Source organism: Scyliorhinus canicula, unplaced genomic scaffold (assembly GCF_902713615.1).
Source record: "Scyliorhinus canicula unplaced genomic scaffold, sScyCan1.1, whole genome shotgun sequence".
In the NCBI taxonomy this organism is placed as follows: domain Eukaryota; kingdom Metazoa; phylum Chordata; class Chondrichthyes; order Carcharhiniformes; family Scyliorhinidae; genus Scyliorhinus; species Scyliorhinus canicula.
Window position 1 is genome coordinate 567,874 of NW_024055449.1, and position 22,186 is coordinate 590,059.

General features: G+C 45.3%; 1 long non-coding RNA gene across 1 annotated transcript; it reads right to left on the bottom strand.

Annotated features, from left to right (window-relative positions):
* Window positions 1-380: 380 nt before the first annotated feature.
* On the bottom strand, window positions 381-4,080 carry LOC119959502. The gene is made up of 2 exons (XR_005459217.1): window positions 4,000-4,080; window positions 381-780 (listed from the first exon to the last, which is right to left on the bottom strand). It is a non-coding gene; the product is annotated as an uncharacterized LOC119959502 (long non-coding RNA).
* Between the last annotated feature and the right edge of the window lie 18,106 nt (window positions 4,081-22,186).

The window sequence follows — 22,186 nt, forward strand, 5'->3', positions numbered from 1 at the left end:
GAATGATCAGAATAAGGAGACCACCCAGAAAACAGCCAAGCGGCATCTTCAGCTGAACACATCACTCAGTCTTCAAGGGACAGTCGGGGCTCTGACACTGCTCAGCTCCCAATTAAACGGGCAGACACAGCTTCGCCCTTTTCTCAGTTATGTTTCTGATTGTTAAAGGAGATTTATTTTAAAGGACAGAATGTGGGAAGCACACATCAATAAAACTGGGAATTTTTGGACACACGCCGGAGCTCCTTCTTTATCCATGAATGAAACTGTTGTCTAATTGTCCCAGCAGTAAACAGCTGCTATTTTAATGCAGACTTCAACCAATCTATTTTAAGAAGGTTTCTATTCAATTAATTCATTCTGACTGTCACACAAACACATTTTCAGTCTAGATAGAACCAGCTGTTTTAATTCAATCAAGAACATCACAGTTTTACACCAATCTCAGATTTAACAGCACATTTCCAGCATTCACCATTGTTCTTCCTGACTCTAAACACAGTTGTAAAGGAGCTTCTGTTCTGTGTCTAGGGGTTCTGAGATATGGAAGAGAGCGGCTGGGACATATTTCTTACACGCCTCAGGATTAACCCACACGGGGACTTTGCTGTCAGTGAAGAGAGATGAGAAAGGCCAAAGTGTTGTTTGTCCCTCTCAGTGTGACCCTGAAGGACTGTGTCCAGGCTGAAGTTCTGTTCCTGCCGTGTGATCCTCCCCCAGATTGTCCTTTCTGAGCTCCAGACAGGTGATGTTCAACACTCAGGTGGGAAAGACAAAAATCTGCAACAACGTTTCAAGCACATTTATTCAGAATAATAAACCTCACCAGCAGATTAAGATTGTCAGAGTGAACATTATTCAGTCCTGTACATGATTAACAGCATCAATAAGGGTATAATCTAAACCTTGTGGTTTCTTGTGAACTCGCTGGTGTGTGAGCAGGTGGGATGACTGATTGAATCCCTTCCCACGCACAGAGCAGTTGAACAGCCTCTCCCCAGTGTGAACTCGCTGATGATTGAATAGGTTGGAGGAACGAGTGAATCCCTTCCCACATTCAGAGCAGGTGAACGGTCTATCCCCTGTATGAAGTTGCTGGTGTATCAGAAGGTTGGATGAATTAATGAATCCTTTCCCACAGTCACACTTATTATAATCATTATTATTAGAATTAGAACAGTACAGCATAGAACAGGCCCTTCGGCCCTCGATGTTGTGCCGAGCAATGATCACCCTACTCAAGCCCACGTACACCTATACCAGTAACCCAACAACCCCCATTAACCTTATTTTTTAGGACACTAAGGGCAATTTAGCTTGGCCAATCCACCTAACCCGCACATCTTTGGGCTGTGGGAGGAAACCGGAGCACCCGGAGGAAACCCACGCACACACGGGGAGGATGTGCAGACTCCTCACAGACAGTGACCCAGCCGGGAATCGAACCTGGGACTCTGGAGCTGTGAAGCATTTGTGCTATCCACAATGCTACCGTGCTGCCCATTGTTACAAGTAGGCTTACATTAACACTGCAATGAAGTTACTGTGAAAATGCCCTAGTCACCACACTCCAGCACCTCTTTGGGTACACAGAGGGAGAATTCAGAATATCAAATTCTCCTAACAAGCATGTCTTTCGGGACTTGAAGGAGGAAACTGGAACACCCGGTAGAAACCCACGCAGACACTGGGAGAACGTGTAGACTCCACACAGACTGTGACCCAAGAGGGAATTAAACCCTTACCACTGTGCTACCGTGTCGCCCTGTTGCAGTTCAGCTCGATGTTCTCAGATTAAAGAAGCTGAAGCGGCCAACGTGGGGCTCGAACCCACGATCCTGTGATCCCATGCTCTACCGACTGAGCTAGCCGGGCTGCTTTTCAAAATTTTATTGTGGTCTCTCCTCAGTCTTTTCTGTTCCAAAGAAAACAGCCCCAGTTTATCCAAACTTTCCTCTGAGCAAACATTGTCAATTTCTGGCTGATGTTCTGAAATCCCCTCTGTGTTGGGTCACTGTCCGTGTGGAGTTTACACATTATCCACGTGTCTGCATGGGTTTCACCCCCACAACCCAAAGATGTGTAGGGAAAGTGGATTGGCCATGATAAATTGCCCCTTAGTTGGAAAAAAAATAATTGGGTAGTGTAAATTTAAAAAAAAATTTAAATAATCCACTCTGTGGTCTCTATATAGGGAAATACAGCACAGAACAGGCCTTTCGGCCCAAGATGTTATGCTGAACGTTTGTCCTAGGTTATTCATAGATCATAGAATTTTGGACACTTAACAGCAATTTATCATGGCCAATACACCCAACCTGCACATCTTTGGACTGTGGGAGGAAACTGGAGCACCCGGAGGAAACCCACGCACAACCGGGAAGGATGTGCAGACTCCACACAGACAGTGACCCAAGCCGGAATCGAACCTGGGACCCTGGAGCTGTAAAGCAATTGTGCTATCCACAATGCTACCGTGCTGCCCTTAAGAACAAATTAATCTACACTCCATTATTCTACCATAATCCATGTACCTATCCAATAGCCGCTTGAAGGTCCCTGACGTTTCCGACTCAACTACTTCCACAGGCATTCCTGGTGCAATCTTCCTGTACATCGGAATCGAGCTCTGGCCTAACTAATCCTGTCCTGCCATTTATCATGAAATCCTTTGCCTTGTTTTCCCTCCAGCTTTCTTCCTCACTATCAAGTGTTCAATCATTTTTTGGGTCACAGGTAAACTTCTTATTCATGTTCCTACATTTATTCCAAATCAATGATGTGAACCAGGAGTCAAGGGCCCAGTACTGATTCCTTTGAAATTGGTACTGGAAACAGCTCTTGGATTTTCTCAATTCTTTATGGGATGTGAGCATCATGGGCAAGACCAGCGATTTAGCTCAGTGAGCTAAACCAGCCCCGAGCTAAATCGCTGGCTTTTAAAGCAGACCAAGCAGGCCAGCAGCACAGTTCAATTCCCGTACCAGCCTCCCCGGACAGGCGCCGGAATGTGGAGACTAGGGGCTTTTCACAGTAACTTCATTGAAGCCTACTCGTGACAATAAGCAATTTTCATTCATTCATTTCATTCCTAATTGCCGTTAAACTGAGTGGTTTGCTGGCAATTTCAAAAGGCAATTCAGAATTAACCACATTTCAGTGGGTTGGCCAGCTCAGGTAATGCCGGTGCAGGCTCGATGGGCCGAATGGTCTCCTTCTGCACTGTAGATTCTATGATTAATTCCGACCTTGGGTCACTGTCTGTGTGGAGTCTGTACATTCTTCCTGTGTCTGCGGAGATTTCCTCCGGGTACTCTGGTTTCCTCCCACAGTCCAAAGATGTGCAGGTTAGATGGACTGACTGTGTTAAATTGCCACTGGGAGGGATTGTGGGGATAGGGTGAGGAATTCGCCAAGGTAGGATGCTCTTTCAGAGGGTTGTTGCAGACTCGATGGGCCGAATGGACTCCTTTGGCACTGAGAGGATTCCATGATTCTACATTGGATCCAATGATATGTTCACTCACACACTGCAGCCTGATTCTTATTATGGGGACAGATACTGTGTTGGTTACTCTCAAAGTCAGTGAATCCTTTGCTGTTTCTCCTCTGGGCCCCATCTCCACTATTATTGTCTGATTGTCCCACTGAGACTCTCACTGTTATTATTGGACAATCAGCCAGTCAGGCTAAGCCTGTGGCCGCTCTCACCATCTGGAACCGTCACAATGCCCGGGTGATTGACGGCAGCTCCTGACCAATAGGAAGAGGAGGGGCAGGGCTGGTGGACAAAACGGGAGCGACTGGTCCTCCAACCAATCGGAGTGAAGGAGGGACGGGGCCCGCTGGGATTGAAGCATGCGCAGTGTGGGTAATGGTGAAGCTGAAGGGTTGTGTCTTCAGATCCGGAATTCGTGAGGGGCGTTTAACAACATGGAGGGAGCGAGAGATCGCGGAGGTGGGCGGAAACGTTGTGTTAAGTTGTTGTAAGCTGCAAACCTCGGAAAAGTTACAGAACCCAGTTTGTACCGAGCGGGGCTGCAGCTCTTCATATTCGGATCGGGTTAACGGCCGCCATCTTTATTGGATGTGCATCAGGGCGCATGCGCGTTTCTCATCTTTGTCGAGGCGATGTTTCAATGAGTGGGAGGGGCTTGTTCCCCATTGTTCAGAATGGAGACAACTTGTCCATCAAACTGGATTAGTCTTTGAGTTTAATGTCTTATTGATGATGTAAAGTGGTGGCAGAGATGGAAAGAAAAGGAAGCCAATCCTGCTCTCCAGATATCATTGTCTGCATGGGTTTCCTCACAGTCCAAAGATGTGCAGCTTAGGTGGAGTGGCCATGCTAAATTGCCCTTAGTGTTGAAAGCATTTGGGTGGGGTTACTGAGTTGAGGGGAATAGATTGGAAGTGTGGCTTTAAATGGGGTGCTCTTTCTAAGGGCCGATGGAGACTCGATGGGCCGCATGGCCTCCTTCTGCACTGTAAATTCAAGATTCATTGGACATCCTATCCCAAGTGTCCAAAGCTCTGTGGCTCTGTTCAGTCAGATGAAGATCCAGGGCAGAAACTCCCAACCCTGAGTGGACATCACCCTCAAATCAGGGGACTGCTGATGACAAGAGGGTCAGTGTGCAGCAGCGGGGGGGGGGGGGGGGGGGGCATGAGCGGTCATCCTGGACCAGGAAGCAGGAGGAGAGAATATTGTGAATTTCTATCCTGGACTGACAGTGATTAATTTTGGAAACTCCTTTTACAGGGGATTAGTAGGGGAGGATTTATACACAGCAAACTCAAACCAGGAGAAATGTTTATCTTTCCTGAATTACATTTCTAGACTGACAGTGATGCCTTTGTAAACTTCTTTCACAGGGGCTTAGAAAGGGATTTGCAGACAGGAAACTCACAACCAATCCTCACATCAAATTCTGACAGTGCCATTTGAGTTATCAGGACCTGGAGATTATCGACCTTGGTGTGTAAGCATTGAGTTCAGATCATTACCACTCACTGTGTAACATCTCCCCTGTGGATCTTGCTCACAATCATAAATCTGTGCCCCATAATCCTTAACAATCTGCTGATGAACAGCTTTTCTTTATCTTTTGTGCAGGCCAAGGGTCCACCCAAGATGGCCGCCACACACATACCCATACATTCAGAGTAAACCAAAAACAGTTCTTTAGTGATCAGGTAGCTAACCCGTCATCCTCCCCAACCCCTATGTATCTACATTGTGCTTCATAAAGAAAATCTCCCTTCATCCCCGAACAGAAAAACAGATTTCATCAGAAAATATCAAAACTATATCGAGGATATCACAACACCCATCCCATCCCACAGGAATGTAGATCTTGTCCAACACAGATAACTGGATCCCAGTCCATGCTTTACAATGTTCGCCTCCTCCGGTATCTCAAAATGGAAGTCTTTGGACTCCTAGGCGAGCTGCAGCTTTGCCGGGTATACCACCCCGAATCAAACTCCTTCCTTACACAGAGCAGCCTGAACCTCATTAAAGGCTGCTCGCTTCCGCACCAGCCCGGCTCCCACATCCTGGTAAATCCTCACCCGGATAACTGAGTGAATCCCTTCCCACACTCCGAACAGGTGAATGGTCTGTTGCCGGTGTGACTATGGTGATGAATCTCCAGCTGACATGGAGATCTGAATCTCTTCCCACAGTCCCCACATTTCCATGGTTTCAGGATGCTGCTGGTGTCCTTGTCGCTCTCAACGTTGACGATGAGTTTATGTCTTGTCCCCACAGAGAACATGTGTACGGTCCCTCCCCGCTCTGAATGGTGTGATGTTTTTTTAGACTGTGTAACTGGTTAAAGCTGTTTCCCCAGTCAGTTCACTGGAACACTTTCACACAAGTCGTGTGTGTATGGGGTTTTTTCAGTCACGCTGATCTTGAAAATAATTTCCTACAGTCAGAACAGACAAACATTTCTTCTTCCACATTCACAGGCTAATGATATGCTTGTCCTGATGAATAGATCTTGATTTAACAGATCAAGATCTGTTAAATCTTGATGTGAAGTTTGATTTGAGTTTCCATCTGTAAATCCTCCCCTTGTAATATCCTGTAAAAGGAGTTTATAAAAGTCATCACTAGGAGCAGGCACAGTGACTCAGTGATTAGCCGAGAACCTGGGTTTGATCCCAGCCCCGGGTCACTGTCCGTATGGAGTTTGCACATTCTCCCCGTGTCTGCGTGGGTCTCGCCCCCACAATCCAAAAACATGTGCAGGGTAGGTGGATTGGCCAGGCTAAAATTACTCCTTAATGGGGGAAAAAAAGAATTGGTACTCTAAATTTATTTTATTTTTTTGGAATTAAAACAAAAGCCATCACTGTCAGCCCAGGGTAGAAATTCTGAACAGACAATTCCAGTTTCTCTAGAACATGTTTTCCTCTCTTGTTCCCCCAAAGCTGTAAATCCCCGTCCCACACACTCTTCCTCTCCCTGGGCTGAAATCCAAACCCTATCTCACCATCTGGACCATTTCTTTCCTCCACTCTCAGTTTTCTCCCTCCCTCTCCTCTGCCTGGGTTCAGTTCTCCAGCTCCTGTCTGCAGACTGACAATAAAATCAATGGGTCTTATTGGGGGTTTGGGGCCTCCAGCGGGTGTTTGTGAATCCTCCCCGCCCACCTGCCAGGGTTTCCTTCCTTGCCAGAGATCAGAGTCCTCATTGATGATTTCAGCCATCCTAGAACTAAGCTAAATTGCCCCTTAATTGGGGAAAAAAATTACATGAAGGTTCACGGCTCCACAAAGTGTTTCCAATTCCTCCCACCCATCTTCTGAACAGGTTGGCGCGTTTATTTGTCTGACTAAAGGAATGGTTTCTGATGGCACAGCGATTAGCACTGCTGCCTCACGGCGCCGAGGACCCGGGTTTGATCTCCTCCTCGGTTCACTGTCCGTGTGGAGTTTGCACATTCTCCCTGTGTCTACATGGGTATCACCTCCACAACCCAAAGATGTGCAGGGTAGGTGCATTGACCACAGTAAATTGCACCTTAATTGGAAAAACAATAATTGGTTACTCTTTTAAAAAAAAAAAAAAAAAATTTTTAATGGATGGTCTCTTTCCTAATGTTCACAATTAAAGGGGTGGGTTCCCCAGGAGATGGCTGACATTTCAGGAGACATTAAATTAATAATGGACAGAGATACATCCAGTGTTGTTACATAGTACAGATTAGATATATTATTTACGGTTCTGTAATAAATTAAATATTATTATTTCTTGTCTTGTAATATAGACTGTAGTTACATTATAGATTTCCAGTTATCTCTTCCCTCAGAGGGTTGTTAGTCTTTGCATTTCTCTGCCACAGGGACCAGTTGTATCTGGGCGTCGTTGAATATATTGAAGCACAAGTCTGACAGATATTTTATTGACAATGGAGTTAAGGGTTATGGGGAACAGGTAAGAAAATAGAGAGAAAGCTGAGATGAGGGATCTCTTCACCCCAGGATGTGGTGAAGTTTTGGAATTCTCTACCCCAGAGGAATGTGGAGCCTCAGTCATCAGATATGTTCAAGACAAATATTGATATGTTTCTAGATATTGAAGATATCGAGGGATATGGGGATTGTGTGGGGAAAATGGTGTTGAAGGTAGATCAGCCAAGGATCTCATTGAATAGTTGAACAGACTCAGTGGGCCGAATGGCCTACTCTTGCTCCTATTCTAATCTCCGTGTCCTGGTCAGGAAGCAGTGAGCTGAGCTTGGATCTGTCAATCAACATGAATCAGCACCTTCAGGAGAATTGGGAGGGTGAATATTAGATACAGCAGAGTGAGAATGGAGGGAGAGTGTGTGGGATGGAGATTTACAGCGTTTGAAGAACGAGAGAAAATTATGTTCCATAAGAACTAGAATTGTCCTGAATTTTAATAATAATGATCTTGATTGTCACAGGTAGGCTTACATTGCAATGATGTTCCTGTTAATTTCTATTCTGTACTAACTGATGACTTTTGTGAATTTAAAGGATGTTGGAAGAGGAGGAATTATAGACAGAAATCTCAAACATCACGTCTCGATGTGACAAACTCACTCGATTAATTCTGATCTGAATATCATTGGGTTCTGAATATCATCGGCAAGAAGGAGAAATGTTTGTCCAATCTGTCGGCTTCAAAAGATTTAAATGTGAATGTGACTGGAAAAGCACCGAGACCCACACAACACACACCCGAGTGAGTGTTCCAGTGAACTGACTGTGTAAAGAGTTTCAACTATTACACAGCCTGAAAAATATCACGTCTTTCACAGTGAGGAGACACCGTGCACACGTTCTGTGTGTAGACAAAGCTTCCACTGATTGTCCAATCTGGAGAGACACGAGGAGACCCAAAACATGGCGAAACCGTGGAAATGTGGGTACTGTGGGAAGGGATTCAGAGTCCCATCTGTGCTGGAGATTCATCGACGCAGTCACACTGGGGAGAGGCCATTCATCTGCTCTCAGTGTGGGAAGGAATTCAGTCAAGCATCCACCCTGCAGAAACACCAGCGAGTTCACACTGGGGAGAGGCCATTCACCTGCTCTCAGTGCGGGAAGGGATTTATTGATTCATCCACCCTGCAGTCACACCAGCGAGTTCACACTGGGGAGAAGCCATTCACCTGCTCTCAGTGTGGGAAGGGATTTATTGATTCATCCACCCTACGGAAACATCAGCGAATTCACACTGGGGAGAAGCCATTCACCTGCTCCGTCTGTGGGAATGAATTCACACAGTTATCCAGTCTGCAGTCACACCAGCGAGTTCACACTGGGGAGAAGCCATTCACCTGCTCTCAGTGTGGGAAGGGATTTGTTGATTCATCCACCCTGCGGAAACATCAGCGAATTCACACCGGGGAGAAGCCATTCACCTGCTCTCAATGTGGGAAGGGATTCACTCGGTTATCCACCCTGCAGTCACACCAGCGAATTCACACTGGGGAGAGACCATTCATCTGCTCTCAGTGTGGGAAGGGATTTATTGATTCATCCACCTTGCGGAAACATCAGCGAATTCACACCGGGGAGAAGCCAGTCACCTGCTCCAAGTGTAGGAAGGGATTCACTCAAGCATCCAACCTGCAGAAACATCAGCGAGTTCACACTGGGGAGAGACCATTCACCTGCTCTCAGTGTGGGCAGGGATTACATGGAAAATAGGAGCAGGAACAGATCATTTGGCCTTTTGCGCCTGCTCTGCCATTCATTATGGTCATGCCTTATCATCCAACTCCATAGCCTAATCCCGCTTTCCCCTCCATATCCTTTGATCCCCTTCGCCCAAAGTGCTATATCTAAATGTTTCTTGAAAACATACAACTATTTATATATAGCCTCAACTATTTCCTGTGGTAACAAATTCCACAGACTCACCACTCTCTGGATGAAGAAATCTCTCCTCATCTCTGTCCTAAACTGGGGCAGTACGGTGGCACAGTGGGTTAGCCCTGCTGCCTCACGGCGCCGAGGTCCCAGGTTTGATCCCGGCTCTGGGTCATTGTCCATGTAGAGTTTGCATATTCTCCCCATGTCTGTGTGGGTTTTGCCCCCACAATCCAAAGATGTGCAGGTTAGGTGGATTGGCCACGCTAAATTGCCCCTTAATTGGAAAAAATTAATTGGGTACTTTAAATTATTTTTAAATGTATGTCCTAAATGGTCTCCCCCGTATCCTCAGATGGTGACCTCTGGTTCTGTACACGCCCACCATCGTGAAAATCTTTCCTGCATCTACCCTGTCAAGTCCTGTTAGAATATTATAGGTTTCTATGAGATTTCTCCCCCCCCCCCCCCCCCTCCTCATTCTTATCAATGCCAGCAAATACAAACCTAACTGATTCAGTCTCTCATGCAACTGTCCGACCATGCTAGGAATCAGCTTGGAAAACCTGCACTGTGATCCCTCTTGCGCAAGAACATCCTTCCTCAGATTCGGAGACCAAAACTGCACACAATATTCTCGGCAAGCCCCTGTATAATTGCAGCAAGATATCCCCGCTTCTGTACTCTAATCCGCTCGCAATGAAGGCTAGCATATCATTTGCTTTCTTTACCGCCTGCTGTAGCTGCATGTTTACCTTTAGCGACTGCTGTATGAGGATACCCAGATCTCGTTGCACATTCCCTTCTAATTCATGACCAATCAGATAATAGTCTGCCTTCTCGCTTATGCACCCAAAAGTGGATAACCTTGCATTTCTCATAATTATACTGCATCTGCCATTCATTTGCCCACTCACTCAACTTGTCCAAATCACACTGAAGGATCTCTGCATCCTCCTCACAGCCCCCCTCCGCCTCCCGGCCCAAGCAACTTGGTGTCATCTGCAAATTTGGAGATATTGCATTTTGTTCCCTCATCTAAATTGTTAATATATAGGGTGACACAGTGGTTAGCACTGCTCCGTCACGGAGCTGAAGACGAGGGTTCAATCCTGGGCCTGGATCACTGTCCATGTGGAGAGAAGTTCTCCCCTGTTTGTGTGGGTCTCACCCCCATAAACCAATGATGTGCAGGGTACGTGAATAGTTTTTGAACCAGTTTTCTGACCATCTCAATACACTACCCCTAATCCCATGTGCTTTAATTTTACACGCTAATCTCTTGTGCGGGACTTTGTCAAAAGCCATCTGAGAGTCCAAATATACCACATCCACTGGCTCCCCCTCATCAACTCTACCAATTACACCCTTGAAGAATTCAGTAGATTCCTCTTCACCAGCATGATTTCCTCTTCATAAATCCATGCTGACTCTGTCCGATCCTGCCACTGGTTTCTAAGTGCTTTGCTTTAAAATCTTTGATAATGGATTCTAAAATTTTCTCCACTGCCGATGTCAGGCTTACTGGTCTATAATACCCTGTTTTCTCTCTGTATCCTTTTTAAATAGTCGAATTTCATAAACCACCCTCCAGTCTGCAGGAATTGTTCCAGGGTCTATGGAATCCTGGAAGATGACCACCAATGCATCCACTATTTCGAGAGCCTGAAGTACTTTGATCGCAGATTATCAGGCCCTGGAGATTTATCAGCCTTCAATCCCATCAATTTCCCCAACACCATTTCTTTACTAATATTGATCTTCAGTTCCTCCCTCTCACTAAATCCTGCGTTCCCCAACATTTCTGGTATCTGATTTGTGGCTTCATTTGTGAAGACAGAACCAAAGTATGTATTTATTTGCTCAGCCATTTCTATGTCCCCTATTATACATTCCCCTGTTTCTGACTGTAATGAACCTACATTTGTCTTCACCAATCTTTTTAGCTTCACATACCGATTGTAAAAGTTTCTATCAGCCTAATTTCCTGTTTTATGCCATTCCCAACATCACCACTGCAGTTTGGGGATTTCTTTACTAATTTATTTCCACCTTGGTGTTTCTCAGCTCAACCCATACAGATTCCACATTGTCGGAGCTAATATCCTTCCTCACTATTGCATTAATTTCCTCTTTAACCAGCGCTGCCACTCCACTGCCTTTTCCTTTTTGTTCAGGCCGTTCAGCTGCCCTCAATGTGCGAAGGGATTCATCGCTCTTTCTGAGACACCAACAAATTCACAACTGATTACAGGGATTGGATTCTGCTGTTATTGTTTCTGTTCTCAATTACACCCAGGACTGCATTTTGTTCATTCTGTTGGTCAATGGGATGGTCAGAGGATTTCTTTCTGCTGGACTGGCCGGTCTCACGGCTTCTCCCCCAGTGGGCTGATTCTCTCTGAGCCTTCTTGCACATTCCTGGTCTCACATTTCACAAGGATCAAAAAGTGAAAGGGGGTTTGGAGATTAGAAGATGTTTCATTACCATTTCTGTTTGGAAACCCCAAAAATCATGCCACATTGCCATGAACATGGGCTATGGTGGTCACATGGTTCTTTTGTTTAATTTATTTTGGTGCTTCTCACTGAAGAAAACTATCAGGGTATGAGGGCCAAGTTGTCTGAGGTGCACTGGGAACTACATTAAATAGTATGGTGGGAGACAGGCAATCACTGATATTTAAGGATTTATTACAGATTTACATGGGGATCGGTTAGCTCAGTTGTCTGGATGGCTGGTTTGTGCTGAGTGACACCAACAGCACAGGTTAAATTCCCATAGCGGCTGAGGTTAGCCATGGTCTGTGTCAGTATTTATGCTCCGCATGAGCCTCCCCCATCAACCGATACAGACATACATCCCCTCATGTATGTATCTAGCTTTACGTTCAATGGATTCACGCTGTTCACCTCAACCACTCGCTGTGGTAACGAGCTCCACATTCTCACCACTCGCTGGGTAAAGAGGTGTCTACTGAAATTCCTCTTGGATTATTGAATCCCTTCATAATCTGAAAGACTTCCATCAGGTCACCCATCAGTCTTATCTTTTCCAGAAAAAAGCAGCCCCAGCCTTTCCTGAGTGTTAAATGCTCTCAGTTCTGTATATTATGAATCTTTGTTCCACCTTATCCAGTGCCTCTATTTCCTTTTTCTAAATGGAGATCGCCAATGTTGTCAGTGCTCCCAGTGTAGTCTAACCCTGGTTCTGAACAAGTTGAACATTTCCTCCGTGCTTTTCAATTCTATCCCCTATGGAACCCTAGATATGGGCCCCACACTTTAGGAAAGATGTGAAATTCTAAGTTAGGGTGTAGAGGACATTAACGAGAATGGCACCAGAGATGAGGGACTCCAGTTAGTTGGAGTGACTGGAGCAGCTGAATTTCTCTCCTGAGATCACAGCATCTGGATGTTGGGGAATGGAGCCATTCAGCCCTTTGGGACCGTGTCGGCTCCCTGTGGAGGAAGCCAGTCTGTCCATTGCCCCGTTCTTTCCCCGAATCCCTGTGGGTTTATTTCTCTCAGTGCCTGTCCAATTTCCCATTGAAATCATTCCATCATCTCTGCATCTCCAGGGCGGCATGTGGTGCAGTGGATAGCACTGGGACTGCGGTGCTGTGGACCCGGGTTCAAATCCCGGTCCTGGGTTACTGTCCGTGTGGAGTTTGCACATTCTCCCCATGTCTGCGTGGGTTTCACCTCCACAACCCAAAATGTGTGCAGGATAGGTGGATTGGCCACGCTAAATTGGCCCTTAATTGGAAAAAAACAATAATTGGGTACCCTAAATTTATTTAAAAAAGAAAAAAAATCTCTGCATCTCCGACTCTCATAGGCAGTAGATTCCAGGTTGTTACCACTCGCTTTACATGTACACAAGGCAGCTAGAGCGCAGAGGAGTCTATTTGGCCCATTTTTCCCATGCCAGCTCTTTGTAGAGCGACCCATTTAATCCCATAGTTCGACCTATTTTGTTTTCTTTTCCAGAATGCACCAAATTCCCTTTTGGATGTTCCAGTCCAATCAGATTCCAGCACCATTTATGGACAGTGCATTCCAAATCACAACAACTCGCTGTGTTTTACAACAAATAATTGCATCTGGTGTGTCTGGAGTTTCACAGAGTATTCAAAATGGTGTCAACACCGTGGTTATTACACAAAATTAAGACTCCAATCTTTATCAATGATTCTGGTGAGGACACTGAGTGTAATATATCCTAATTTGCGAACAATTAGAACAAATGTACATTTCTGTAAAACCTCACTCCCATTTGACCTAAAGTGTTTTAAAGTCAATAGTGTACTTTTAGAGACATATTCATTCTTGTAATGTAGGAAGCTGTAAGTACGCATGTGTAATCACATTTAGTTTTAAAATTGTTATTTTCATAGTGTATTCACTGTCATTAGTAACAAGGTCAAGAAAGCCCTTTTATACCTCTAACATGTGGCTTCCTGCAGCCACTTCACCTTCTGTACCTTTTCTATATTAGCTATGTATTGATTTCATCACAAAAAAACAATAATTAAATTAATGATAATTCAGTAGTGAACATTGATATCATTAGTGAATTGGTGTATTGGGTAATTATTTTGTGAAGACTAGATCTTTATTTTCAAAAAATAATACGATCAACCAAAATGTTTCTAGAAACTGCAGAGCTATCTGAATTTGTTTGAAAAAATAAATTAATTTATAATTTTGTGAAGTTACAAGACATCATATTCTGCCTAAGACTGTGTGGGCAGGCAGTGGAGTAATGGTATTGTTACTGGGCGAGTAATCCAGAGACCCAGGTTAATGCTCTGGGGATCTGGGATCGAATCTGCCTGTGACAGATATTGAAATTGAATAAAAGTCTCAAATTCAAAGGTAATGATGACATTGTGGATTGTTGTAAAAACCCGTCTGGTTCACAAATGTCCTTTTGGAAATCTGCTCTCCTTATGTGGCCTAGCCTACACGTGACTCCAGATCCACAGCAATGTTAATTTTGACTTGAAATTGCCTCCTGAAATAGCCTCACAAGACACACAGTTCAAGGGTAATTGGAATGAGCAGTAAATGCTGGCCCAGCCAGTGACCCCCACCTCCCATGAATTAATAATGTTTAAGGCGGCTCATTGTTCAACCTGAAGACGAGTAAGAAACTGTCTCTTTGATTGGATTTGATTTAGTGTCACGGGTACCGAGGTACAGTGAAAAGTATTGTTCTGCGCACAGTCCAGACAGATTGTTCCATACATGAAAAAACAAAGTGCGGATCTTGGCAGTTTGCTCAGTTTACAAAATAATTTAATGACTTTGTAGACGTAGTTTATATTTTAATCACCACCCAAAACAAATTGAACATAGAACAGTCGAATGGTAATGTGTCCTCAAATAGACAGACATGAATTGGGGGAAATGGCAGAGATTTAACTGAACTATATTTTTGAAAAATTCGGCCTTCATGATGGAGAAACAGGAAAAGTCACTGAGGGAGATGAGAAAATCCAGGCTCAGTACGGATTTGCTGTCACCCCTCCTTTCTTATACATGAACGGGATTTCGGCTGCAGAACGTTTCACACCAAAACACAGGGGTCAAATATAAGTGACAGATAATTCTCAATTCACTCCCATTTAACTATGTTTGACATTGTTCAAAAGCTGGGCGGGCAATTTAGCGTGGCCAATCCACCTAACTTGCACATCTTTGGGTTGTGGGGGAAACCCATGCAGACACGTGGAGAATGTGCAAACTCCACACTGACAGTAACCCAGGGCTGGGATACAAACCCAGGTCCTCAGCGCCGTGAGGCTGCAATGCTAACAACTGTGTCAAATGCCACCCTAAATGCTTCCTATATATGGTGTGGCGATGCTGGCGTCGGACTGGGGTAGGCACGGAAAGGAGTCTTCCAACACCAGGTTAAAGTCCAACAGGTTTGGAATCACTACCTTTCGGAGCGCAGCTCCTTCCACAGGTAAATGAAGAGGTAGGTTCCACAAACACATATAGAAAAATTCAATGATACGAGATGGTACTTTGAATGCGAGTCTTTGCAGGTAATTAAGTCTTTGCAGGTCCAGATGGTGCGACTGGAGAGAGGGATAATCACAGATTAATGAGGGGTGAATTGTCTCAAGCCAGGACAGTTGGTCGGATTTCGTGAGAGCAGGACAGATAGTGGGGGGTGAATGTAATGCGACATGAATCCAAGGTCCCGGTTGAGGCCCTAGTCATGTGTGTGGAACTTGGCTATCAGTTTCTGCTCAGCGATTCTGCATTGCCATGCGTCCTGAAGGCTGCCTTGAAGAACGCTTACTCGAAGATCAGAGGCTTATTGCCTTTGGCTGCTGAAGTGTTCCCCGATTGGAAGAGAACATTCCTGCCTGCTGAGTGTCATGCAGTGGTTTAGCTCAGTGGGCTAGACAGCTGGTTTGTGATGCAGAACAAGGCCAGCAGCGTGGGTTCAATTCCTGTACCAGCTTACCCAAACAGGCGCCAGAATGTGGCAACTAGGGGATTTTCACTAACTTCTTTCAGCGTCTGCATGGTCTCGCCAACGTACCACGCCTTGGCATATCCTTTCCTGCAGTGTATGAGGTTGACAACGTTGGCCGAGTCACCACGAGTATGTACCGCGTATCCGGTGGGTGGTGTCCCCGCGTGTCATGGTGGTACCCATGTTGATGATTGGGCACATCTTGCAGAGGTTGCCATGGCAGGGTTGTGTGGTGTCGTGGTCGCTGTTCTCCTGAAGGCTGGGTAATTTACAATGGTCTGTTCGAAGTTGCGTGGTTGTTTGAAGGCAAGTAGTGGGGGTGGGGATGGCTTTGGCAAGATGTTCATTTTCATCAATGATGTGTTGAAGGCTGCGAAGGTGATGTCGTAGTTTTTCCGCTCCAGGGAATTCATCAGGCAAATGAGGCTCTGGGAGTTCTTCCACAGACCCCAGGAGGCCTACAGCGAACCCAATGAGACAACCAGTGAACCGGAACAGCAGTCCGAGAGATCTGTGGAAGATCCAGCCAGCAGGAAGGACTGGGAAAACCCGACCCATTGAACCAATCCAACCAGCTGATTCTGCTGCTCCTCTTGCACGAAACCCACTCAGTAAAACTGCCTCGAAATCCTTTTTGTCCAAATTCTGAACTCACATCTTTCTCCTCTTTTCCTGCTATCTCCCATCATGCTCTCTCAGAGCTCATCTTGTCTCTGATACTTACCCTTTGCTCCTTTGGCTCGATTCTCATTAAACTGTTGAACATCCAACTTCCACATGTTTCCACAGGTGTCTCCATGGAGTCAGTGTCTTTGTGCATTTCCTCTTTAGACAATCAAGTGAAGCTCTGTCCTCACACAGAACACGTGTATGGTTTCTTCCCTTAGTGAATGGTGTGGTGTTATTCAGGCTGTAACTGGTTAAAGCGCTTTCCACAGTCCGTCCACTGGAACACACTCACTCAGGTGGTGTGTGTGTCTTGGTGCTTTTCTAGTCACACGTATGTTTGAAATATTTTCCCACAAACAGAACAAACATTTTTCATTCCACATTCATAGTCTGAGGATATTCAGGTCTGATTAATTAAGTGATACTGCCGGATCTTAATGTGATATTTGGTTTGTTTCCTGTCTGAAAATCCTCTCCTAATGCCCTGGAAAAGGAGTTTACAAAGGCCACACTATCAGTAAAAGATAGAAATTCAGAACAGACAATTCCAGTTTCTGGGGAACAGTTTTTCTCTCTTCTTTCCCCAAAGCTGTAAATCCCCGTCCCACACACTCTCCCTCCTCCCTGGGCTGAAATCCAAATAAAGTATTAGATCATTATTTTTGTATCTTTTTACCAAAGTTATATAATTAGAGGTAAGAATATGCTTTATAAGTCACTTCATTCCTGTACGAGCCTCCCCGAACAGGCGCTGGAATGTGGCAACTAGGAGCTTTTCACAGTAACTTCATTTGAAGCCTACTTGTGACAATAAGCAATTTTCATTTTAATTTCATTTCATTCATGACTTGTGACAGACTTTAATCTGAATCATCCTGACTGAGCAGACAGAATAACAAATGTTAACCTTGTGTCCAGAACTGACTGTGTGGAGATTTGATGAGCAATCGCAAAGGTTGTTTCTCCAAATCTTCCAGGGTTTCCTTTGTTTAACCTCTCCCTCTTGAACTAAGTTATACCAGATATCAGACTCAGGGCCCATTCTGGTTCTCTTCCTGTTGACTAAATAACTCTGAATCAAATATGGAGAAGACTGAATCCACTGTCGGTCCCCTGCACCAATCTCCATTCCTGACATACCGACTCTATCCCTCTCCCTGGCAACAGTCTGAGACTTAGCCAGTCTCTTTCGTAAACTTGGTTTCACATTTGATCCCAATATGAGCTTCTGACCTCATAGAATTTACAGTGCGGAAGGCCATTCAGCCCGTTGAACTGCACTGGCCCTTGGACAGAGCACCCTAGCTAAACCCACACCTCCACTTATCCCTGTAACCCCCTAACCTTTTTAGATACTAAGGCAATTTACCATCTTCACCTCCCGATTCGACTAATTCCATTACACACCTGGCTGCTCTCCCACATTCTACCTCTGGAAACTTAAAGCCATCCAAAAGTCTGCGATCCATGTCTTTATTCACAGCAAGTTCCTTTCCCTCTATGATCCCTGTGCTCCGATACGTGCATTTCGCTCCCGAGTCAATTCTCACCCTTGTTTTCAAATCCCTCCATGGACTTGTCTCTTCCTGTGTCTGTCATCTCCTCCAGCTCCACAACCCCCTGAGATATCTGCACAGCTCTGATCCTGGACTCTTGCTACACCCCCGATTCTAATTACTCCGCCATAGTTTTCAGTTCCCTCGGCCCCAAGCACTGAATTCCCTCCTTGAACCTCCCTGTCTCCACCTCACTTACCTCCTTTCAGACTCTTTAAAACTCACGTCTTTGACCAAGTTTTTGGTCACCTGCCCTAATATCTCCTTTTGTGTCTGGGTGTCTCACTTTGTTTTATAATGTTCCTGTGAAGTTGACTGGGATGATTTATGATGTTAAAGGTGTTATATAAATAGAAGTTGTTGTTGTTGACTGTAACCCTGACCTCCTGTTTTACAATATCCCATTGGTTTCACAACAAACTCTATCTTTGATGTTTTCCCCTTTGCGGGTTTGCAGCCTCTATAAAGACGGTGGCCGTTAACTCAGGCCTGTCACCGGGAGCAGGTCGCAGCTGTCCCCCCCGCTCGATGCAAACCCGGACCCGGAAACTTCTTATTAGGGTTTGGAACCTCCACCGGGTTTCAGTGAAACCTGCCACTTCGCGGCTCTGCCAGAGACCTGCTCCTTTTGCGGCCTGGTGGAGACCGTAGAGCACGTTTATGTTGTCTGTCCCAGAGGGGGTCGTCCAGCCCGACTGTCTGTTCCTCTTCCGCGGCCTCGTTCGCGGCCGGCTGTCCCTGGAGAGGGAGTATGTGGTGTTCACGGGCACACTGGAAGATTTCCGTGCTCGGTGGGCACCGCAGGGGTTGGATTGCCTTATCTACCCCGATTTTCAGACTCTAATTTGACGGGTTTTAGATAAGTTTCTGATCCCTTTCTTGTTCCATTTGGGTTGTGCTCCACTCGTTGTTTTAGCAGCACCCCCTTCTTTTGTTTTATCCATTATTTACTTTATTTTCTTTTGCTTAGTTCTTTTCACACCCAGCACCATGCTAAGGCAGATGCTGGCTTAATCCTGCATATGAACATAATGTGCAGGTCTCAAAACTCACAAAATCATATTAAAAAAACGAACATCAACATCATTCATAAACTAAAGTAGCGAAGCCACAAAACAGCTTCAGTGAAACCTCCCGGCCGAGTCCAGCATGGCCACTGCGCATGCCCGAACTCACAATGCCCTGGGAATGATTGACGGCAGCTCTGATCCAATAGGAAGAGAAGGATGGGCCTGGAGGACCGAGTGGTTGCAGCGGGTCCTCCAACCAATCGGAGTGAATGAGGGGCGGGGTCTGAGCCCGGTCTCCCACGTGAGGTGGAGCATGCGCTGTGCCGAGTACAGTTCAGAATTCAGGTGGTGGGCTGGAGATCCCTGGTCAGATCCCGCTCGGTGAGTCATGAGGGAGGGATGGAGCCGGCGGATGGGTCGGGAGGCTTCATAAACACTCCGTGTCACCCCCGAATACGAATCTCGGATTTACAGTTTGAACCGGCGAAAGGTGCTCGGGCTTTTCACCGAGATAGGCCCGGGTGGCCTGAGCGCATGCGTACGGAGCGAGAGTCCCGGCTTTGCTCCGCCTCCATTCACTCTGATTGGCTGGAGGACCAGCCGATCCGGTTAGTCCTCCAGCACCGCCCCCTGAGTTGGAGCAAACCCTTCAGCTTCATCCAACAGATAGAACATAGAAACATACAGCACAGAATAGGCCCTTCGACCACGATGCTGTGCCCAACTTTTGTCCTAGATTAATTCTAGATTATCATAGAATCTACAGTGCAGAAGGAGGCCACGCGGCCCATCGAGTCTGCACCGGCTCTTGGAAAGAGCACCCTACCCGAGGTCAACACCTCCACCCAACCCCATAACGCAGTAACCACACCCAACACTAAGGGCAATTTTTGACACTTAAGGGCAATTTATCATGGCCAATCCACTGAACCTGCACATCTTTGGACTGTGGGAGGAAACCAGAGCACCCGGAGGAAACCCATGCACGCATGGGGAGAATGTGCAGACTCCGCACAGACAGTGACCCAATGCAGGAATCGAACCTGGGACCTTAGAGCTGTGAAGCAATTGTGCTATCCACAATGCTACTGTGCTGCCCTTAAGAACAAATTAATCTACACTTCATTATTCTACACTTCATTATTCTACCATAATCCATGTACCTCTCCAATAGCCGCCTTGAAGGTCCCTAATGTTTCCGACTCTCAACTACTTCCACAGGCAGTGCATTCCATGCCCCCACTACTCTCTGGGTAAAGAACCTACCTCTGACATCCCCCCTATATCTTCCACCATTCACCTTAAATTATGTCCCCTTGTAATGGTTTGTTCCACCCGGGGAAAAGTCTCTGACTGTCTACTCTATCTCTTCCCCTGATCATCTTCATAAACCTCTATCAAGTCATCCCTCATCCTTCTCCGTTCTAATGAGAAAAAGCCTAGCACCCTCAACCTTTCCTCATAAGACCTACTCTCCATTCCAGGAACATCCTGGTAAATCTCCCTTGCATCTTTTCCAAGCTTCTCTATCCCTCGTAAAATGAGGTGACCAGAACTGCACAGAGTACTCCAAATGTGGCCGTACCAAGGTTTGTACAGCTACATCATCACCTCACGGCTCTTAAATTCAATCCCTCTGCTAATGAACGCTAGCACACCATAGACCTTCTTCACAGCTCCATCCACTTGAGTGGCAACTTTCAAAGATCTATGAACATAGACCCCAAGATCTCTCTGCTCCTCCACAATGCCAAGAACCCTTCCGTTAACCCTGTATTCCGCATTCATATTTGACCTTCCAAAATGGACAACCTCACACTTGTCAGGATAGAAGTCTTACAACACCACGTTAAAGTCCAACAGGTTTGTTTCAAACACGAGCTTTCAGAGCACTGCTCCTCCCTCAGGTGAATTAAGAGGTATGTTCTAGAAACATATATATAGACATAGTCAAAGATGCAAAACAATGCTTTGAATGCGAGCATTTGCAGGTAATTAAGTCTTACAGAGACAGGGGTATATCCTCGTTTGCGGGCTACTTGAATAAATGTTCATTTCTATAAAACCTTGCACTGCCACTGGACCTTCTGAAGTCTTTTAAAGCCAATGAAGTACTTTTGAAACATATTCACTGATGTAATGTAAGAAGCTGTAAGTACGCATGTGTAATACATTTGTAACTTGTTATTTCATCAGTGTGATTCACTGTCATTGGTAACAAGGTCAAGGAAGCCCTTTTATACCTCTAACACGTGGCTTCCTGCAGCCATTTCACCTTCTGTACCTTTTCTATATTAACCATGTATTGATTTCATACCACAAAACAATAATTACATTTATGATTATTCAATGGTGAACATTAATTATCATTTGTGAATTGGTGTATTCGGTAATTATATTGCAAAGGCTAGATCTTTATTTTTAAAAATAACACCTTCAACCAAAATGTTTCCAGAAACTGCAGAGCTATCAGAATTTGATTGAAAAAATAATTACTCCTAATTTTGTGAAGTTACTGGACTCATATTCTGCCAAGACTGTGTGGGCCAGGCAGTAGAGAGTAATGGTATTGTTACTGGGCTAGTAATCCAGAGACCCAGGTTAATGATTCTGGATCGAATCTGGCCTATGACAGATATTGAAATTGAATAAAAGTCTCAAAGTATAAGTCTAACGGTGACATTTGTCGATGGTTGTAAAACCCGTCGGGTCCTTCAGGAATCTGCTCTCCTTACGTGGCCTGGCCTACACATTACTCCAGATCCACAGCAATGTTGTGGTTGATTTGTAAGTGCCCTCTGAAATAGCCTCACAAGACACGCAGTTCAAGGGTAATTGGAATGGAGCAGTAAATGCTGGTCCAGCCAGTGACCCCACCTCCCATGATTGAAGAATTTGAAGAGGGCTCAGTGAGGTACAGTGAAAAGTACTTTTTTCCATATAAATTTAGAGTACTGCTCCAATATAAGCTCAAAGGAAACTTGAGAAACAGAACCTCATCCTTGATCAGGCAATTATCTTTTATTTGTATAATTTAGAGTACCCGATTATTTTTTTTCCAAATTAAGGGGCCATTTAACATGGCCAATCCGCCT